The sequence below is a fragment of the Montipora foliosa genome, chromosome 3 (assembly GCF_036669935.1).
Source record: "Montipora foliosa isolate CH-2021 chromosome 3, ASM3666993v2, whole genome shotgun sequence".
In the NCBI taxonomy this organism is placed as follows: Eukaryota; Metazoa; Cnidaria; class Anthozoa; order Scleractinia; family Acroporidae; genus Montipora; species Montipora foliosa.
The window spans coordinates 7,370,394-7,390,781 of NC_090871.1; the positions used below are offsets into that span (position 1 = coordinate 7,370,394).

Consider the following 20,388-nt stretch of genomic DNA (forward strand, 5'->3'; position numbering starts at 1 on the left):
ACAATGCGTGCTTACCATTTAGCCAAAAAATCAGGAAATTTCGGTTTGGGGTCAAATGGAAAGGGAATTTTCCAGAAAATCGTTTCGGAAATAACCTTCAGAGGTAGTCCTCTTTTTCCGTTCGGAATGGAATTCGGGAAATGCCCTTACCACAAATAACACACAAATAGCGGTGACAAACATCAGATACAAACGCATACTTGAAACTTTTACTTGACGTTTCGTATGATTCTGCATACATCTTCATAAGTAACGATTAATACAAAATTGGAGTTTAAATATACAGGATCCCTAACTTATTAACTATTCGACTGTATGAACCGTCACCGTCTTCTGAAGATATATGGAGACGAATACGAAACGTCAAGTAAAAGATAATTGCAAAAATGCGTTTGTATCTGATGTTTGTCACCGCTGTTTGTGTGTTATTTCTGGTGAAGGCATTTCCCTAATTCCATTCCGAACGGAAAAAGAGGACTACCTCTTACAATTTGCGAGAATCGTTCCGTTTCCAGGCCCTTTCTCACAAGATCGAGTAAATATGCAGGGTGGAAATGGTAAGCGCCATTCTCATCCGGTTGGTCATTAAATTTGGAAAATCGCTTACCTTTATGCAACGATCATTCCATCCAGATTATTTGGCTAAACTGGTAAGCACCCGATGTGTCTTTCGTATTTCACACCACTACTACATCAATGAAAGATTCAAAAACAAATGTCTTTATGGTCCAAAATGATTACTTCGCCTTTTTTATGCAGCTAGTTAAAGACGGCCTAATAAAACCAGGCAAAAAAAAACTTTTTTCCTGAAGCACGCGTAAATTTAAAACCCGTAAAGGGAGAAACACATTTTACTGAAGTACAATGCTCCCTAGAGAATAACTTAAAAGCTAATCTATTTGGGAAGCTAAGATTAGTAGGAACGCTGAGGAAGTTATAATATCATCATCATCATCACATCGGCCATCCGTGGTGGTCAAAGTTCACTGACCAGTCCAGAGAGTCAGCACGCACAAGGAAAAAAGAGGACGGGCATGCTCGTCGAAAATTTTGAAAAGGACCCCGAAAAGGTACCAAGATCCTGTTTTGTTGGTGTGGCGTCAAAATTTTCCCACCCTTAAGATGTACCAATTCTAAAACAATACGTTATCTCTTGTCATAATTTTTCGGCTCAATACCCTAAAAGCTCCCACTGTGGACCTTTGGAGGCTGAAAACCCTAAGAGGTACCAAACCACTTTTTAAACCCTAAAAGGAACGACGAGCTCCCCCGTCTTTTTATAAGGGAGTCCTCCCCTGCCAGGCAGATAACCAGCCATTTGTTTTTATTATTTTTGTTTTGTGCTGTTCTCTTTTTCTCAATTGGAGAAATAAAAAAGACGAAAACAACTTAAAAATTAGGAAAAACACAGAGAGGTTAAGCGTGACGTTTACGGCCAACGGCAAACGGGAGGCTCTTGCTTGTCACAAAATCGTGAAAATTCTCTCATTTTAACTTGTCTCGTTCCTTTGGGAACTTGGGTTCTTACATTTTTGGCAAAACCCTAATTTCACTCACGACGTTTGACGTTTGCTGTTTGACGTTGACATCGTGCTTGTTCACCGATCAACTCGAAACTTCCCCCTGCCCCCCCCCCCCCCCCCCCGCCGGGCAAACCTTTTGAAGATTGGATCGTTCGAATTCCCGCCCCCACGGGCCAAAATAGTGTTTAAATGCCCTAACCTGTCGTCGGATTTGTCTGTCTGTCCCCAACTTTTGAAGACCTTTTTTGTAAGCTAATCGCTCACAAATGCCATATCTCTTCCTTTAACCCTTTAGTGCCCAAGGGGTCTCCCTTTGACGAGTAAAATCGTCTGGCGTTAGACAGAGTAAAATCTATAAGTCACTATTGGGCATTAAAGGGTTAAACTGTTCCATTTCGTCCAAACACGTGTTTTATGGCTGTTAGCGACTTCGGTGCCCGAAAAAAAAAATTCAGTTGAAACCTGACTCTTCTGGTTCAATTTTCCCCACCCCTCGCACCTTGCATACGGAACTTTCTCCCGCAGTGCGCGCGGCAGTCAAAACTGTGCTATCCTGTCAATCATTTGCCCCTTCACCGGAAACAGTGCATTTCGGTTGTTCGTAAATGACATTGTTGTTGATCTACGCAAGGACGCGGTCAAAGTCTTTATTCGCGAAGTTAACTCAAATAAATATCGATACGGTTTTGCTGTCTTCTTGCACTTGGTTCGAAAATACCAGCCTGAATTCGTCTTAGGATAGTTAGAAAAAGCACAAATAAAAGCCAAAGCACAACAGGTCACGTTCGAATTCTGCTCGCCGATAACCCAAGTTTGTTGACAAAAAAATTGCCACAAAATGTTTTAAATGGTTTTCTGGCCCTTTATTACTAATGGCGCTCACGTTCATTTTAAATGGAGTATCGGGAAAGAAAAATTGTCAAGCTGATATTTTTTTCGCGTGAACATACATTTTCAAGTAGCGAAAATTTGTATAAGCACTACAAAACGTTTACTAACCATTGCCCGAAGGAACACCTTTTAGAAGCTGCAAGGAAGCCGCTGATGAATTTTGCACAAAAACCTCGGCCCCTAACACCGGAAAGCCAGACTTGGAAAGTTTTTCCGTGGAAGGCTCGCTAAGGAAGAGTTTCTAGAGCTTGCCCTCCCGCAGGTCGCCAGAAAGGTGCAAACAACCTGGTTCATGTCTGAAAAGAGCAAGATCTAGAAGGGGCAGTCAAAATTGTGTTTCTTTTATTGTGCGAAAATTTATTTTTCCCTCAATCCCAAATAAGAATTTGCTGTGTCTTGCAATTCAACAGTGAATTGCTATTAGGCCAATAAGAGAATCAACATCAACAAAGAGGCACTCCCAGGGGTTTGGGGAAGAAAAGAACATGGCTAATTTAAACTGGGGAACAGAGTAACATACATACATGTACATACATAATCTTTATTTAACGTGGATAGAAACACTTAGCTGAAGCTATTTTACAGGTTTCCACAAAATAATATTAAAGAAAAAAAGAAATATATACATAAAAATGTAAGAATATGAATAAAATATCTCGTATCTAAAATTTCAAAATTTAGGTAACTAAAATTTAATGTTCCTCACTGGTTTTTTTAACGATATCAAAATATATTAGGGAACAAGGGAAGAAAACCAATTTAAATTTTAGGGATCAAAAAGCTGGGAACAGGTTTGAAAGTAATTTGGGGAACAAGGAAACACAAGCAAATATGTAAAGGGAACAAGGACTCCTCTCCCCAGGAGGGCCTCATCAAATGTTCTGCATCTATCCAACAGCTCAAACAAGCTATTCCAACAATTTTTGAATGACCAACAAGAAAAGAACACTCTCTTAGAGAAATAGATTATTTATAATAACACTTAAGCATGCGAAACAATGCTCAGATGCTTACGAGCACCCTCATGCCCATGTTTGTAAAAAAGCACCATGAAGTATTCCTTGTGGCTGGCTGGTTTAGGCATTGTTCATCTTTCAATATTGGGCAAAACCAAATCAACTCCATTCTCAGAGGGCACTGGGGAAAGAAGCTAGAAGAAAAAACTGGCCTTGATCCAATTCTCCGAAGGTAATCTTTACAGAATAAGATCATAGAAGGAACACTTTTGAGTGCCAACCTTAAGCCTTTTAAAACAAGCGCAAACAATATTAATAGTCTTTAAATTCACAAAATGTCAAACAGCATATTTTAGTCTCATATTCAATTAGATTTGGCTGCAATGTTCCTTAAAACTATGCAGAACTATTTACCATAAAATGTGGAACATTTCCTGCCTATCTAAATATGCCGCAAAAGGGCTCCAAAAAGCAAACAGTTAAGTTTTTAGATTAAGATACACAATACCTGAAAAATAAATTACTTGATGTGATCAAGACATTGAATGACCAAGCAATAAACAAATGGCAGCAATGTATGTTAGGTTCACAAAGTGGGAAAAAAAATATTCCTCAACTGATGTTTCAATATGCATTTAAATAAATTTTCTATCAACAATTCAAGGGGCTGACTTTTCACTGGTATTGATTTACATTTCCATGATAAGTTTGAAAGTGAATCTGGCAACCACAGTGCCCTATGAAATGGGAAATAACTTAAACAAACTCTTTAAACTAACAGTTTATAAGGGACACCATTATTGATGCCCTGCGAAGAACAAAGATTAAATTGAAAGAAGAGTTGGTCTGGAGTTTATCCACAATGGACAGTTAGTGGCTGCATTCACCAATGTAGAGAACAAACACATCAAGTTTCTTGTCAAGCAACCAGGTGTTCAAGGAGCTATTCAATTTCCAAAGAACTATGGTAGTGTGCAACAGTACCTGGGTGAATTCGGGTACCTGGCCTGAAACTGAAACTTGTGGAGCCAAACAACTTGTTGAGCTAAGTACTTAAACTGGGTAGATAATTATGTCTACAAATATTGTCTATTCAACCAACAGTTTCTCCTAATTTTGTGTACCATTCACTTAATGGTTCCTTAATAAAAAAATCGCTAATTCAATTAAGGATTCAAGTCCTTTGAAATCATCAAAGTTACTTTGTGCCACCAGGAACAAACAAAAAAGTACAAGCACTGAAGACAAACAGCTCACAAAAGATCACAAAAGGCAGGACTCCGTTTAAAACAGCAAAACAGCAAAACGGGCCGGGGATCCTCGAGTCACTAAAAAGTGCTGCATGCTACGTAGATGTTTGCAGAACGATCGCAAGTTGTAATCACTGAAAGAAAACTCCAATCCAGATCTGATAGACGATGGTCGTGCAAGACTCACCAAGCACATGGAACACCCGACAGGATTGTTTGTTGTCTGGCACAGCAGATGAACGAAAAATTGTTCCCCTCACTATTAAGTTCCAACCCAAGACCAATCTTGCCAAAATACAACAACAATTTGGGCAGCAGGCAAGCTCATCACAAGCCACCGAAGTTGGCATAAAGCAGCATAGCGCTTCACCTGAAGTTCGATCATGATGGACACAAACAAGAGCTGAAAAAACTTCATATGGTCAGACGACCAAATGTGATTGATCAGTTATCGGACATCAAAGTGCTGAACAGTATAAACCAAGGGATTTCGTCGTAAAAATGTTCACTCAGCAACGTCTTCTTCTTCTACAGAATAAAGTTCAAAAGCGATCCTGGTTGTTAATCACATGCTAGACCAATCCATAAACTGGATAAAGTGGATTGGCAAATTGATTGCCAGAACAATAAGTCATTTCTGTCTCGCTGAGTTCAAAGAAGCGACGGTCAAGAGAGTCACAACAGAAGACTGAGCGAATGTCCACCGATCTAACCAATCAGAATGTAAACAATTGGCGTGACGTAGGATAGCACAAGGATAGCACAGGTTTTCCCTCTCGCTGAATTCTGATTGGTCAGTTTAAATTTCAGTAGCTCTCACCGTATGCAAGGCAGGCAAAGGTCAAATTTCCCATTCCCCAGACACAAAAAATAGTCAAATGCCTGGGGTTTGCCAAGGAATGGGGGTGGGGGGAGAATTTTGAAGTTTCGATTACCTTCATAAACCCACCGGCTGAGACTGGGGTCGCTGGGAAAACAAATGGATCACGTGACTCTACAAGGAAATGAAAAATTGGGCGTCGACCGTCGATCGCACTTCGTATCTTCCCCGTCGTTGTCTTGTCGATTTCTTCCTGCCTCCTCCACTTAAACGCTGTCCGTATGGTGATGGCATCTGATGCAGTCTTGAGCAATAATTCAACGGTAAGTGTCTTAAGAGATGACAAGGATCTTGCTTTGGGATCTTGTTTATTCGGTTGGTGAAAGAGACCCTTTAGCACAAGGATCCCCCGACAACTAACTGTACTTTTGGCTAAAATTTACATCTCATTGAAGTTGAATATTCCTTTTGTTTCTGTATCCTTCGTTGCGTTAAGGGATATGTCAATAAGTGGCCCGGTTTTGTAAACTCTCTTCGTGGGGGTTTTTAGAGCTTCCCTCACAGACCAAATGCGACCAAAATATGTGATTTTCGACAACCTATTTTAGACTTCATTCAAAAGCCGAAAATCTGTTTCAGACCTTTAGGATTAGTGTATGTGCCTTGTGCATTTTTTATTAGTTATAGTACTAGATGAGTGAAAGTAGTGATCGGTGGTGAGCAGCTACATGCACGGTGGCGAGAAAATATGAATTTTATGTTCTCGTGGCAAGAACAATATCTCACGAGTGAGCGAAGCGAACGAGTGAGATATTGTTCTTGCCACGAGAACATAAAATTCATGTCTTCGAGCCAACGTGTAATGTTCTTTTTATTCTATGGAGACTAAATATTGAATATTTCAGATTTTATTGTGTTTCAAAGTAGTTACAATTACGGCTGGGCTTTATGGCATACAGAAAATACAAAAGTACTTGGTGCCAAGTAAATAGCAACACTAAACCCAATCAAGCAAAATTCTCTGAGCTAATATTTCACGTAATAGGAGCTGGGTGTCGCGAATAAAAAGCTTGATAAATTAGACCAGCTAGAGCGCCGAATTATCAAACAAGAATGCTGCAATCGTCGCAGCAATATTAAATTTTTTGGGATTAAGGACTCTGAAGATGAGTCACCAAGCGACACAGAGAGAAAGCTCAGACATTTCTTGAAGAAAGAAATGCAAATTTCTAACGACGACCTTGAAGAAAGGCAATTTGAAAGAGTACATAGAATTCCGACACATCCCATCGCTGGAAAGAGTACCAACAAAAAAGAACAAGCGAGGCCCATAATTGCGAAAGTATCCTTTTTCAAAGACAAGAAGCTCATAAAATCCCACATCAAAAATTTACCGAAAGGAAGAAGATATGGTGTAGCTGATGACTTTCCCAACGAGGTGGAAGAGATGAGGAAAGCTTTGTATCCGCTTCTTAAAAAAGCCAAACAAGACAAGAAGAAAGCCTTTTTCAATATCGAAAAACTAGTTATCGATAATGTCGTTTATCACGGGCCAGAGTCTAAGAAATTTCCACTTTATGGACGTATTATGGCAAATGGTTAACTTTGAAATTTAAATAGCGTTGTTTAGTGCCTTTATCAAAAGCTTTCGGATCTTTACACTCGTCTCAGACAGAAAATGCCGACTATTGGTATACAGGTAATGTTAAGTGTTATATGTAGTAAATTTGTTTGTCTTTACGGTTTGTGTGTCTTTAATACTCCGCTTTAATGCTAACGAAATCAACTGCAACAAGCAAACCAAAGTGCTGTATCATTGGCTCATTTGTCTATTTATTTCTGTAATAAATAGGTTGCCAGTGGCTAAAACGTATATCAAATGGAGCTTAAGTTTTTATCTTTGAATGTCAGAGGGTTGAACAAGACTACCGAACGACGTCAACTTTTTGGATGTAATATATCAAACACGAGAAGGAGTGTTTCATCGGATATCCAAACACCGAGAAGCGAGTTGAAAAACGAGGCCGAAGGCCGAGTTTTTTTAACCGATTTCGAGGAAACCTATGAAACCTTTCGATCATGAAACCTTTCGATCATGGAAACCTATGATCTTGTTGATACATGGCAAGTAAAAAACCCCAGTGCGCAATCCGTCAATGAAAATTCAATGCAGACTAGATTACTTCTTGCTATCTAAAGATATTTGCTCGTCCTTGAAGGCTATTAAAATAGTTCCTAATGTTTTTTTAGACCACTCTGCGTTAAGCTTAGTCCTAGCTCACTGTGAGAAAGAAGCGTCCAGAGGTCTAGGTTTTTGGAAACTTCATAATTCTCTCTTGATTGATGAAGAATACGTTGACTTAATTACAGCAAAAATTCCTGAATTCGTTTTAAAGTATCATGATGTGACTGATAAAGGGCTTCTCTGGGAATTAATCAAAATGGAAATTAAGGCAGCGACTATTGCCTTTTCGAAAAGAAAAGCATCGCAACAACGCGACGAAGAAAAAAAGTTAACACAAATATTCAATGAATTGCAAGAGAAAATCAGATCACACTTCAGTGAAGAGACAAAGGCGGATATGGATCGCGTAAAAAATAAGTTGGCAAAAATAATTACACGAAAAACCCAAGGCGCAATGGTACGAAGCACAGCACGCTGGTATGAATTCGGCGAAAAGAATAATAAATATTTTTTAAACTTAGAAAAAAGAAATCACAGGAAAAAACACATAACTTCATTGATGACAGATGATGGCTCTGTTCAGGGTGATCCAAAAGGAATACTGGATGAAGAAGAAAGATTCTACAGAGAAATATACCTCTCAAAAAATACTAATCCTGAATCAAACGATTTCAAACATTTTTTCGAGTCTCCCCATTTGAAAAAGTTAGATAACGAAGAAGCTAGAAGTTGCGAAGGCTTACTAACGATAGAGGAACGCTCCGAAGCTCTTAATAAGTTCCAAAACAACAAGACACCAGGCTCTGATGGTTTCACAATTGAATTTTACAGATACTTTTGGAACGTGGTCGCACCGTTTATGGTTGACAGTTTTAATTACGGCTTTGAAAATGGCCTCCTAACGATCTCTCAACGGCTAGCAATTATTTCATTGATACCAAAGAAAGACAAAAACTTGCAATATTTGAAAAATTGGAGGCCAGTTTCCCTTCTTAATAACGATTATAAAATCGCTACAAAAGCCATTGCACTCAGAATGGAGAAAGTTCTTTCTAAAATTGTTAATGGAAGTCAAACAGGCTATGTCAAAGGTAGGTACATTGGAGAAAGTATTAGAACGATTTCCGACATTATGTCATTTACAAAAACCCACAACATCCTTGGTCTAGCTGTTTTTCTCGATTTTGAAAAAGCATTCGACTCTCTTGAATGGAAATTATCTCACGAAGTGCTTAGAAGTACTCAACTTTGGCCCACAGTTACGGCAATGGATTAGAGTAATTTACAGCGATATTTCTAGTTGCGTTTTAAATAACGGATATGCTACTAAACATTCCAATTTACTAAGAGGAGTCAGGCAAGGATGTCCTCTGTCAGGCACCTTGTTTGTCATTGGAATTGAAATCCTGGGTAATGCCATAAGAAGTTCAAAAGAAATAAAAGGCATTAAAATTGATGAAAGAAATATGTTGAAGCTCTCTCAGTACGCAGATGACACCACAGCCTTTCTCTCTAAGGCATCTATTCAGTTTACTTTCCCAGTTCGAAAACTGTTCTGGATTAAAAATAAATCAGTCGAAATCAGAGTTGTTGTGGTTAGGGTCTCTACGCCATCGAAAAGACACGTTTCAAAGTTTAAGGATGAATGAAGAACCAATCTATGCACTGGGAGTCTACTTCTCTTATGACGAAAAACTCGCAGCCAAAAAGAATTTTTTTGATCGACTAGATTCTTTAAGAAAATTCCTGAATATTTGGTCAGCAAGAGACATATCAGTCCACGGCCGAATTCAGATAGTGAAATCTATGGCAATTTCGAAGCTTACTTTTGTCTGTAGTGTGTTGAGTACACCAGCCTCTTTCGCAGCTGAAGTAGACAAACTAATCTTTGATTTCATATGGAATTACAAAATCCCGAAGATTAAAAAAACCACCTTGATAAAAGACAAGGAAAACGGAGGCCTAAATATGATAGACTTTTCTTTGTTTGGTAAAGCATTAAAAATATGTTGGGTAAAACGTTTCTGCTCAGAATGTAATCAACCGTGGAAGATGGGTAATGACAATCTGCGAGCCAGCGAGCCATGCGAGTCATGCGAATTTCGCATTTAAGTCTAAGCACCCATTTCAAATAGCGCTGATAAACAGTTATTAAGTCTAAGCACCCATTTTAAAACGGTTAGCTCTCAATAACTGTGTGACTCGCAGTCATGGCTCGCATGGCTCGCAGCCATGACTCGCATGGCTCGCTTCTTGGTTCGCATGACGGTTCGCATGGCTCGCAGCCATGGCTCGCACGGCTCGCATGGCTCGCACGTTTGGCTCGCTGGCTCGCTGGCTCGCACTTTGGCAAAACTCGTGGAAGATCATTCCTTTACGTCTGCTCTCTAATGTAGGCGGAACACTACTGTTTTATTGCAATTACAACGTTAAATATTTGACTTTAAATGTAAAACTGCCAGCTTTTTATAATGAAATAATTCTACATTGGCAAGAAATTAATAACGTGATTCCTAAAACAAAGAAAGACGTACTTGATCAGATTATTTCGAACAATAGTTTTATAAAAATCAATAACGCGTCCGTATACTTTGAAAGTTGGCACCAAGTTGGTGTTACTAAACTCTCGAGCCTTGTAGATGAAAACAAAACCCGGCTTCTATCTTTTCATGAGTTCTCACAGAAATTTAAGATCAAATGTAACTTTCTGCAGTTCATCGGCCTCACTTCTACAATATCAGGAAAGTGGAAGAATTACTTAAAAGAAGAAAATCAAACTAATACGACTAATCTAATTGCCATTGGATAAGATGACTTGCAAGACAATACACAGGTTACTGGTCGAAAACCGAGACTCTAATCCGCCAACGGCAGAGAAAAAGCTGATGGAAATGGGATTTATTAAGGAAGAATGTAAGAAAATCTATTCTATACCTTTCGTTGCCACAAAAAAAAAAAACTTTCAATGTTTCAGTATAAAATAATTCACAACATACTTTATACAAACGCTGTTCTTCACAAAATGAAAAAAAGTCGAGGATCCTTCCTGTCCTTATTGTCCAAATGTGGAGCAAACAGTCACCCATTTATTTGTAATCTGTCCTATTGCTGTTTCCTTCTGGTCCGACTTCACTGGTTGGTACCACTGCATTTCCAAAGAAACTCTTAACTCTAGGCAGGAAAGAAATTATGTACGGCATCTTGAATAATTGGTAGGGGTGACTATTGCACCCATTTTGACTATTGCGATAGTATTGCGATAGTTGAAACACCATTGCAATAGTATTGCGATAGTGGTGATACTATTGCAATACTATTGCGATAGTGACATTTTACTGTGACAATTAGTATTTCATTGAGATAAAGAGATATGTATGATATAAATGCCCGATTCCATCTTCCCTGTACAATGCAAGTTATACAAAATTGAGAAAAAAAGAAAAAATCCACTGATTTTCTGCATTTTTAATTTTTTATTATGTAAATTTAACATAATAGTATGTCACAGAAATGCCTATCAACATCTCACTTCAGTTTTATTAACTTGAACTGTCAACAGCCGTTAAAGCAAAGTACTGTAACACATTTTTGGATAGAAATTGACTCTTACATATACTATACTCACTTCGTAAGAGTTTTTGTAAGTTTTTGATTGTGAATCATTCAGTAGAAATATTAACAAATGTAATAAAATACTGAGATCTTCCAGAAACTGGGAAAATGAGCAATAAATGCAGTCCAGTAGCAGATGGCTTGATGCAATAATTTTGTTACAATTGTAACATGCTTAGAGCAACTGCATCAATACTGGATCGGATGTCGCAATGCTTCCTAGAGGGGGGACAATAAAATGTTTGCCGCCATTTTGAATGCGGACAAGAGCCTGGAGGCGAATTTAGAAAACAAACATGGCGGGCCATGTCAGGGAAGATTGTTTTGGCGTACAATTGTCCCTTATACTTGGAATAATGAACAGCACAGACAGACGAGAGGAAAAGAGGAATTTCTTATTCAAGGAAGACGCTTCAGGAGATCATTTAAAAACTATTGTAACTATCGATATTTTATGAAACTATCGCGATTATTATCGATAGTTAAACTTGGTATTGATGTATTGCTATCGGAACACTTACAATCCAATCGCGATGCATCGATAGTTCGATGTATCGTTACACCCCTAATAATTGGTCCTCCTTTTCAGCCCTAAACCATCGTATTCTTATTGGAAAATGCCTAATCTATTGTAAAGCAATAAATAGAGTCAATTTTATTTTTGCTGATTTTAAAGCGTTATTACACCAAAAGATTGAAACAGAAAAATACATAGCTTTCAGCTCAAACAAATGCAGCACTTTTTATAAAAAAACTGGGCCAGATTCTTAAATTAACAATTAATTTCAACGTTTGCTAGTTGTATAGTTTCTTTTTTTTTCTTTGTCTTTGTCCTTCGTTTTGTTTTTCTAGTTTAATAGTTTGAATTCTTTAAATGAGATTCATAAGCTTTGTGACATGTAGTTAGCAGTGTAGTATATGTGTCTTGTTTTCTCGCATCACTTATATTGTATGTAATATTTTATATCAGAGATATATATATCACCTCAAAGTCTAATCGAATTAATTTGAGGTTTAACTTGCTGCCATGGAGTCTTCAGGAATATATATATTTTTTATGTTCCATACCACAAACCTTAAAAAAACTCTCAACTAAGAATTCCCATTTTTAAGAATTCCATTAATTAAAGCAAGATATTAAAATACTGCTGAGACGTCCTTAAACATTTATATCAAGTTAAACTTTCTGGACATTCTGCTAGATTGGCTCCTTGTGTGTTTATTCTGACCTTGTGAACCAAAGGCAGCCCAGACGTAGAGGGTAAAAAAAATTATAAGGATTTGTATCTCAATAACAAAATGAAAAAGATATTTACACGAAAAGTTCTCAATAAAAAAGCTGTACTTTGTTGTCCTGGTGGGGTTATTTGATCAGTTTGTTGACTTTGTTCTGGCACCACATGATTCAAATTTTCCTGACCCTGTTGGCTAAATACATGTATAAGGAATACATGTAAGCCATAACGCTTCAATCAACCTTTCCAGTGCTTCGCAATGTAAACTACTTTAAACTTTCGGCTTTAAAGGTCTCTAAAGTTCTCTCGCATGTTGCATTCATCAAGTCCAAATCATCCACAATATTATCTAACGAGATAGCTTATACCTGACTAAAATCTGTGGGCAGTTATCTGGTGGGTAAGACTTGTGAAAGAATCTGCACACATCCTGCTATGCAGGCCTTTGGGAAAGGATGGAGGGCTAATTTACTGAACAGTGGTTGGTAATCGAGCCTACCAGTACAAAACTCAGCCTAGCTGAGGGAGGGGATGAAAAATATATATTTTTTGATTTCTACAAACTGTCATGAAAGCAGGAACTCAGACTTAAGTGAAAAAGTGAAACTACCTCTTAACGACCACCCTCTTAAGCAACTGCTTCCCTTTAGTGACCACTTAATATCCATTTGGTTTCTCAGTCAAATACCGTGTCAAAAACTTTCATAAGCAACCATCACAGCCGATGTGTCGATTGACGTATTAACCGGTATATCGATCCATACAGCAGTTGACGTTCTATGTAGGTCAATAGATACTCGGTCGACATGTCGGTCGATACTTGGTTAGTTTGTTGGTCGACATTTGGCTGGCGCCTTTACCAGGGGTATAGTGGTCTACTGTCAGTGGTATATCGCTCAAGTGGTGGTGGTGGTCTACTGTTTTCTGTTAGCCTGCTTTATTTTGATGTCAGCCATGTCAGTAGCAATGATATGATTATTTTATTGATTATTTTATTTCCGGAATGCAAGGTTCAAACCTCCAAAATTGACAAAACCCAATCAGGACAAATAGTCTAGTTTACACGTACTTCTGCCTTACGCATGTCAGTCAAACACTCATACTCCTGTGTCCCTTAACTAGCAGAGACATGCAACCAAATCAAAGAGTTTAAAATGATGCCAAGATATTGCACAGTTGGAAACATTCAGACTAAATTAATAAGCCCTCGGATGTTTAGTTGAACCTTTCTTCATGCAGAGGGATTTTGGTTAAATTTTGACAAAGTTTGGCTTTGTATTGATGCGAAATTGGAAAGCTGTAAAAAGAGTTTCATCCCTTGCCATAAGCTAAGAGGTTAACGAGCAACCAAGTGGTTTCTGAAAATTTCTCTGTACCAGATCTGTCAACACTTGACCACTTTTAATTTATTTTCTTCCAGACCACCTGCAGGTGCGTCACGTATTTATAATACAAAATGGCCACTACAAAACAAAAGGAAAGATAATCATATTTTTTCTCCAACATGCGAGGGCTCCTAACTAAGGTTTGTGACACTAATTGGTAAATAGAGTATTGGCCGAATGTTGGTCACTCGTCGATCGACATGTCGGTCAGCATATTGGCTGACACAGAGTCGGCCAATGTAGTGACCAAGTGTGGGTCGACATATCAGTCGATATATCCACCGACACACTGTTGGCCAATGTAGCAATCGATACTGTCGGCCGAGTATCGGCTGATACGTTGGTCCATATTCCGCCGACATGTTGACTGATAATCGACCAATAAGTCAACTGATACTCAGCCAATACTCAGCGGACAGTATTGCTAGAGTATGGATGGGTGCCTTTAATCACTCAGTGAAAAACTATGTTCCCATTAATTAACCCTTTGACGTCCATTTATTTTACTCTGTCTAACGCCAGACGATTTTACTCATGAATGGGGCACCCCTGGGAGTCGATGCGTTAAATCATAGGCAGTCCAAGTTCGCGTCACTAGAGAGCGTGTAATAATTGATTACTAGTGGAAGATGACCTTTGAGTAAAAGCGGTGTTACGATACAGGCAGCCGTTGAGAATTTAAACGCGTTGTAAGACTTTGTATGGGAAATAAAATACCGAAGATTTTGAAGCCCAAAAAACGCTCAATTTAACGTTCATTCAATAAAATGAATTAAAATGACTTACCTCTTGTGTATTTTTGTGCCTTTTGGAGCTTATTTTACCGTTTCGGGAATTCCGTGTTTTCAATGTTCTAAGACGACTTCGTCTTAGGCCCTGTTTACATTCAGGGAGGGTAACCCTCCTAGAAGGGTTACCCTTCTAGAAGGGTCAATAGATAGCCCCCGTTTACATGTGTAGGGTTATCCCCGGGGCTATCTCTGCCTCTATCATTCCGGCTTGGATTAGTCATTCTTGCCAGCATTGTTCGACGAAATAGTTCCCCAGGTTTATAACCACGCGAAGACATGTAATCTGATCACCCTAAACTTGACCCTCCTAGGAGGGTAACCCTACCTCGAGCGTTTACATGGCTTAAATAAAACAAAAACATGACCCTCCTAGAAGAGTAACCCTAGCAAGCAGGTAGGGTTACCCTCCTCCTGGGGTAACCCTACCTCGCATGTAAACGAAACCGGGAACAACAATAGAGGAGGGTAACCCTCCTAGAAGGGTAACCCTTCCAGCAGGGTTACCCTCCCTCCATGTAAACAGGGCCTTAGAACATTGAAAACACGGAATTCCCAAAACGGTAAAATAAGCTCCAAAAGCCACAAAAATACACCAGAGGTAAGTACGGAGCCCTGTTAGTGCCACCCGGGTGTGCGTATACTTTTTATTTACTTGAGGCGAGACTTTTTTACTTTGGGTGTGACTCTTGTTTTTATTTGTGTCAGTGGCGCGACTTTTTTTCAGCTGGCGCGACTTTTTTTATTTGGCGCGACTTTTCTTAATTTGGCGCGACTTTTTTTAGTTGACGCGACTTTTTTTGTTTGGCGCGACTGTTTTTTATTTGGCGCGACTTTTTTTGTTTGGCCCGACTTTTTTATCTGGCGTGTCTTTTATGCCAGCAATAAAAGCAAGGTGACACACGCTAACACCAACCCGGTGTGGCCAACACATCACGCATGCGCACAACCATTTCACCCGGTCAATTAGCAGCCATGGACTAACCTGCGATCAGGCTCTATTTTAGTTTCGCGTGCTACGTAATGTGGAGTTGGCGAAACGAAAAATAGAGCCTGACCAAATTCCTCTTCGAAATTCCTTCCGCCCACCTTTTTTGGTTGATTGACATGTCCTTCATCGGCCAATCAAATTTACTTCCATTACACCAATACACGCGTGGACGGCAGATTCACGCTATTTTGTTTTGACCAAAGTAAATTACCGTGGGAGGAATATTACAAACGAATTCGAAAGTTACCGTTGGCTTTAATTTGAGAAAAACACATTTAAAGCATGGGGAATGTTTTCGACGACTATATTTCGGCAAAGGCCGGTGTAATTCTCCCTCCGAACTTCACTGAATTTGCAATCTTTTAAGCTTGACATCTTAATTTGTAATTGAGATAACCTAGCATTTTGTCGTTGGACGGTTTGGCAATAGAATTTTAAAGAAAAAAAAAAGAGAAATACATTATTCCTTTAACGTGTTTGCCCATGAAGGTTTCTTTGGTGATTTCTTCGGGTAATATCTTCAGTTGCAGTGTATTTCTAGAATTGCGCGCAGTAAAATCATGATACGTTTGGCTGTTAATTTTTTGATGGAGTACGAACAGTAAGATGGACTCGCAAAGTTTCTTTTATTGTTGAACAATTGATCTCTCTGGAAACATGCCATTTTAGTTTCTGGAGTGTGAGTTTTAAGTTAAATCAACTGGAAATATTATGAAGTGTGCAAAAAAATCGTGTCATGTACAGTAAATAAATAAAGCCGTTTGTACACAGATATTCAAAACATGCATTCGTGTAACTTGCGATTTTATCAGCATCTCCTCCTGTTGATATATATGTCCCTTGTCTCATCCAGGAAACCAATATGCATCGGCTTTCATTGCCATTTGAAAGAACCAGCTATTTAGCGGCTTTCAAAACATCAGGGAAGTTTGTGCCAAAGTACTTTCAACCCCATGGCCACAGAGCTCGACAACGGAATCGCTAATTTCACTCGTTCCAGAAATTCAAACCCGATTCTGGACAATTAATGAGATATTTCAGATGGCATATCTCCATTTATACAAATAAGATCAAGTTGCATCGTCCACGGCATTGTAAGAACAAAAGGGAGCAAATTTCTTCGCACACTTATGGCGGATTAGTCTCGAGGACTTCGCGAGAGCTCCGCGCAATCACGATGGCATTTTCACCTCCGGCGTTTCAACAGCCAATCAGATCACGAGTTTGGTCGGCCAAAATTTGCCGACCATACGGAATTCTTGAGAGACTTTTGGTCAGGCCCAATTTTAGCGAGCGACGACATAAGAGGACATATGGGCGAAGCTAAAGATGGGCCTGATCGCAGGTTACCATGGACAGCTGTTTCGGCCTTTTGGGCCTCATCAGCATGGCGTAGCTAACATTTTTTTTGTATTTAGGCATGGCGTAGCTAACATACTAGGCGGGAGTGCTTAGCACCCCTTTAAGTGGCAGCTTCACATGCCAAACATGTGGTAAGCTGGGTTGGGAACAGCAAAACTGTTCTCCCACGGCAAGCGTGTGGGAAGGTGGATCACATTAAGAGATCGGTGTGTCACGTAAATTAAAAACAGCAATAAAAGCAAGGTGACACACGCTAACACCAACCCGGTGTGGCCAACACATCACGCATGCGGACAACCATTTCACCCGGTCAATTAGCAGCCATGGACAGCTGTTTCGGCCTTTTGGGCCTCATCAGCATGGCGTAGCTAACATACCATCCCACACGCTTGCCGTGGGAGAACAATTTTGCTGTTCCCAACCCAGCCTACCACATGTTTGGCATGTGAGGCTCCCAGTTAAGGGGGTGCTAAACACACCCGCCTGGTATGATAGCTACGCCATGCTGATGAGGCCCAAAAGGCCGAAACAGCTGTGTGATTGTGATCAATTGGCTCTTTTGTTTATTTTTTGGGTCCTGTCCTAAGTACCTGCCGGCAGGGAACGGCGTGGACCCAACCCTAAATTGTGTTCGCCATGTCGTTCCCTCGTTGTCCAAACAGTGTTGTGCTACACTTCCCAGATTCAGTTCATGCCAATTGTGGTTCGTCGGAGGTGTTACCCCGTCTGTTGGAAGCAGTAGATGCTGAAAAGGTTACAAGTGTGCAGTTTTTGCAGGGCGGCCGTGTTCGTCTGACTTTCAAGGATCAGGCCTCTTGTGATGATTTGATCTCGTCCGGTCTTGTTTTCGATGATGCCCACGTCCGTGTTGTTCGTGCAGATCTGAGGTTTCGTTCTGTATATGTTCGCGATCTACCGTTCGAGGTTCCTGATGACGACGTTAAAGCCTTTTTTGAATCTTATGGAGACGTTCTGTCCGTCAGCCGTAGTACGTTTGCCAATTTCCCTGCAATCTACAATGGTAATAGTGTGGTTGAGCTAGCCGTGGATCTTGACATCCCTTATTTCGTAACGATCGGTGATTTTAGTTGTCGCGCTTGGTATCCTGGTCAACCTGTCCATTGTACGATTTGTCGTGAAGTCGGTCATCGTGGTCCTTCCTGCCCGCTCTCTGGTCTGTGCCGGCGCTGTCGTCGGCCCGGTCACATGGCTAGAGAATGCAGGCAGCCTTGGGGTGCCATCCACCCAGGGACCGAAGTTTTGTCTTCTACTGTACCTCTTGCTGATGATGACGATGATGCTGATTACGTCCCTCCTTCTGATGCCTCTACTGGGTCTCTATGGAGGATGATGATGAGATGATGTCTGGGGATCATGAGATCGTTGCCTCGGCAGCTCCCCCTCCTTCCCCTCCTCCTGATGCTCATGTTCCTGTACCGGATGTTCCTCCTGCTCCGTTTTCTGCGTCTGATGTTCCTCCTGCTCCCAGTGTTTCTGTGCCTGACATCCCTCCTGCTCTTAGTGCTCCTGCGCCTGATGTTCCTCCTGCTCCTGGTATCCCTGCGCTTGATGTTCCTCCTGTTCCTAATTTGCCTGATGTTCCTCCTGTTCCCAGTGTTCCTGTACCTGATGCGTCTAAGCTGCCTAAATCCTCCGCTCCTGTTTCATCTGCTGCTTCTACGTTATTTCGTGATAAAACTGATCCTGTTCTTCTTTCCCCTTTAGGAGAACTTTCCCGCGATGCTGTCACTCGAATGTCCAGTAAGGATGTTGCTGATTTTGTTTCTCGTTTGATAGACGAGCACCGTTTGTCTCCGGATTATCGTTCTTATATGACTAACTATGTCCTCCGTGTCCAGCGCAAGTTTTCCAGTAGAGATGTAAAGAAGCCTGTTAAGCGTGCTCCTGCAAGAATTTCAGACTCTGAAGGCCCGCCCGCCCGCAAACCAACGCGTCCAGATAGAGCTCCGAGTTAATTAGGATTGTAATTAGTAATTGTTTGTTATCTTAATTAGTTTACTGAGCGTGTTTAGGATTTGTTTATTAAGTGCCACTTCGATGTATATAGGTTTTTATTTGTGAATAAATTCCTTTTACGAAAAGCTGTCCATGGCTGCTAATTGACTGGGTGAAATGGTTGTGCGCATGCGTGATGTGTTGGCCACACCGGGTTGGTGTTAGCGTGTGTCACCTTGCTTTTATTGCTGTCTTTTATGCTGGCGCCTGGGTACGGACCTTATGTATCCCCTTATTATAGTGTAGTAAATATTGTAAGTAATAATCCTATAAACCCTTATATACCCCTACATACCCTTGTATACCTCTATATACCCTCAAGAGAGGATGAGGAGAGAGAACGGATCCCCCTGCTCCATCATAGTTTTTTAAAAATCTATTTTTAGTTTAAGTTCTCGTTCCCAATGCCGCGCTTAACTGAAGTTTCTTTCCGTTATTACAACTGGCAAATCAGGTGCCTGTGTATGGGGAGGGGGGGGGGGGGGGGGATCTGCTCGCTTACCTCATCCTCTTCATACCCTTGACTACCCTTGTAAACCCCTATATACCTTTGTAAACACTTGTATACCCTTGTATACTCCTATACTGCCTATATACCTTTGTGGACTCTATATACTCTTGAATACCTTTGTATACCCGCATAAAACCTTGTATACTTTTGTGTGCCCTTGTATACCTTAAGTGCATTTCTGGACATAAGTACCTATATATCCCTTACAAAAAGTTAAAAAGCGTTTGTAATTGTGTTCGTATATTTCAAATCGGGGTTTGTAGTAAAAGATGCTCTCTTGCTGGACCGATGTTTTTGATAGTGTCGCTAAGGTAGTTAGGTAATCCAGTGTGCCATACTGGGCATCCATATTCCATTATCTGACCGTCTAATAAAGCAGCAAAAAACTGACATAATAACTTCAGTTTTGAAGCCTGACTTTCGGAGAATTAGTAAGATACACAAGCTTTTGGATGCTTTCGTACTTTTTTATCAATAATAACATAGAGGGCAAAATTACTGAATACTGATTGGTCAATGAAGAGGGCATTTTTTTCTTAATTTTGCTTGAGAAGAGGGCAAAATTACTCGCTCACGATTTGTCGAGCGCCAAAAATTCTCGCTCCTGATTGGCTGAACGTACCTCTTCTACATTCAGTTGGTTTCTTCTGTTTGAGCAAAACAACTTCGAGTTCATCGAAGTTTGTCTTTTAATTCGCGCTGCATTCGTCAAAAAGGCATAAAGATTAAAAACTAGCTTTAAAAGATGATCTGGAATTTGAATTTTCGAGTGACAAGAAGAAGGGCAAAAGGTTTTTTCATGAAAAGCTTAAAACTTGGATCGACTTACATGGCGCCCGGCGTAGCGAAAATGATTCCTTTCG

The 20,388-nt window shown here is 40.1% G+C and overlaps 1 protein-coding gene across 2 annotated transcripts in view; it reads left to right on the forward strand.

The window, feature by feature from the left end:
* Positions 1-5,649: 5,649 nt before the first annotated feature.
* Positions 5,650-20,388, forward strand: part of LOC137996634 (protein NLRC3-like) — a 66,339-nt gene continuing 51,600 nt past the window's right edge. The window contains exons 1-2 of one of the 2 annotated variants that reach the window (XM_068842140.1): positions 5,650-5,763; positions 13,893-13,997. The gene's annotated coding sequence lies outside the window, so the exon portion shown is untranslated. The remainder of the gene's footprint in view (positions 5,764-13,892; positions 13,998-20,388) is intronic. The other variant, XM_068842141.1, reaches the window with a different exon arrangement.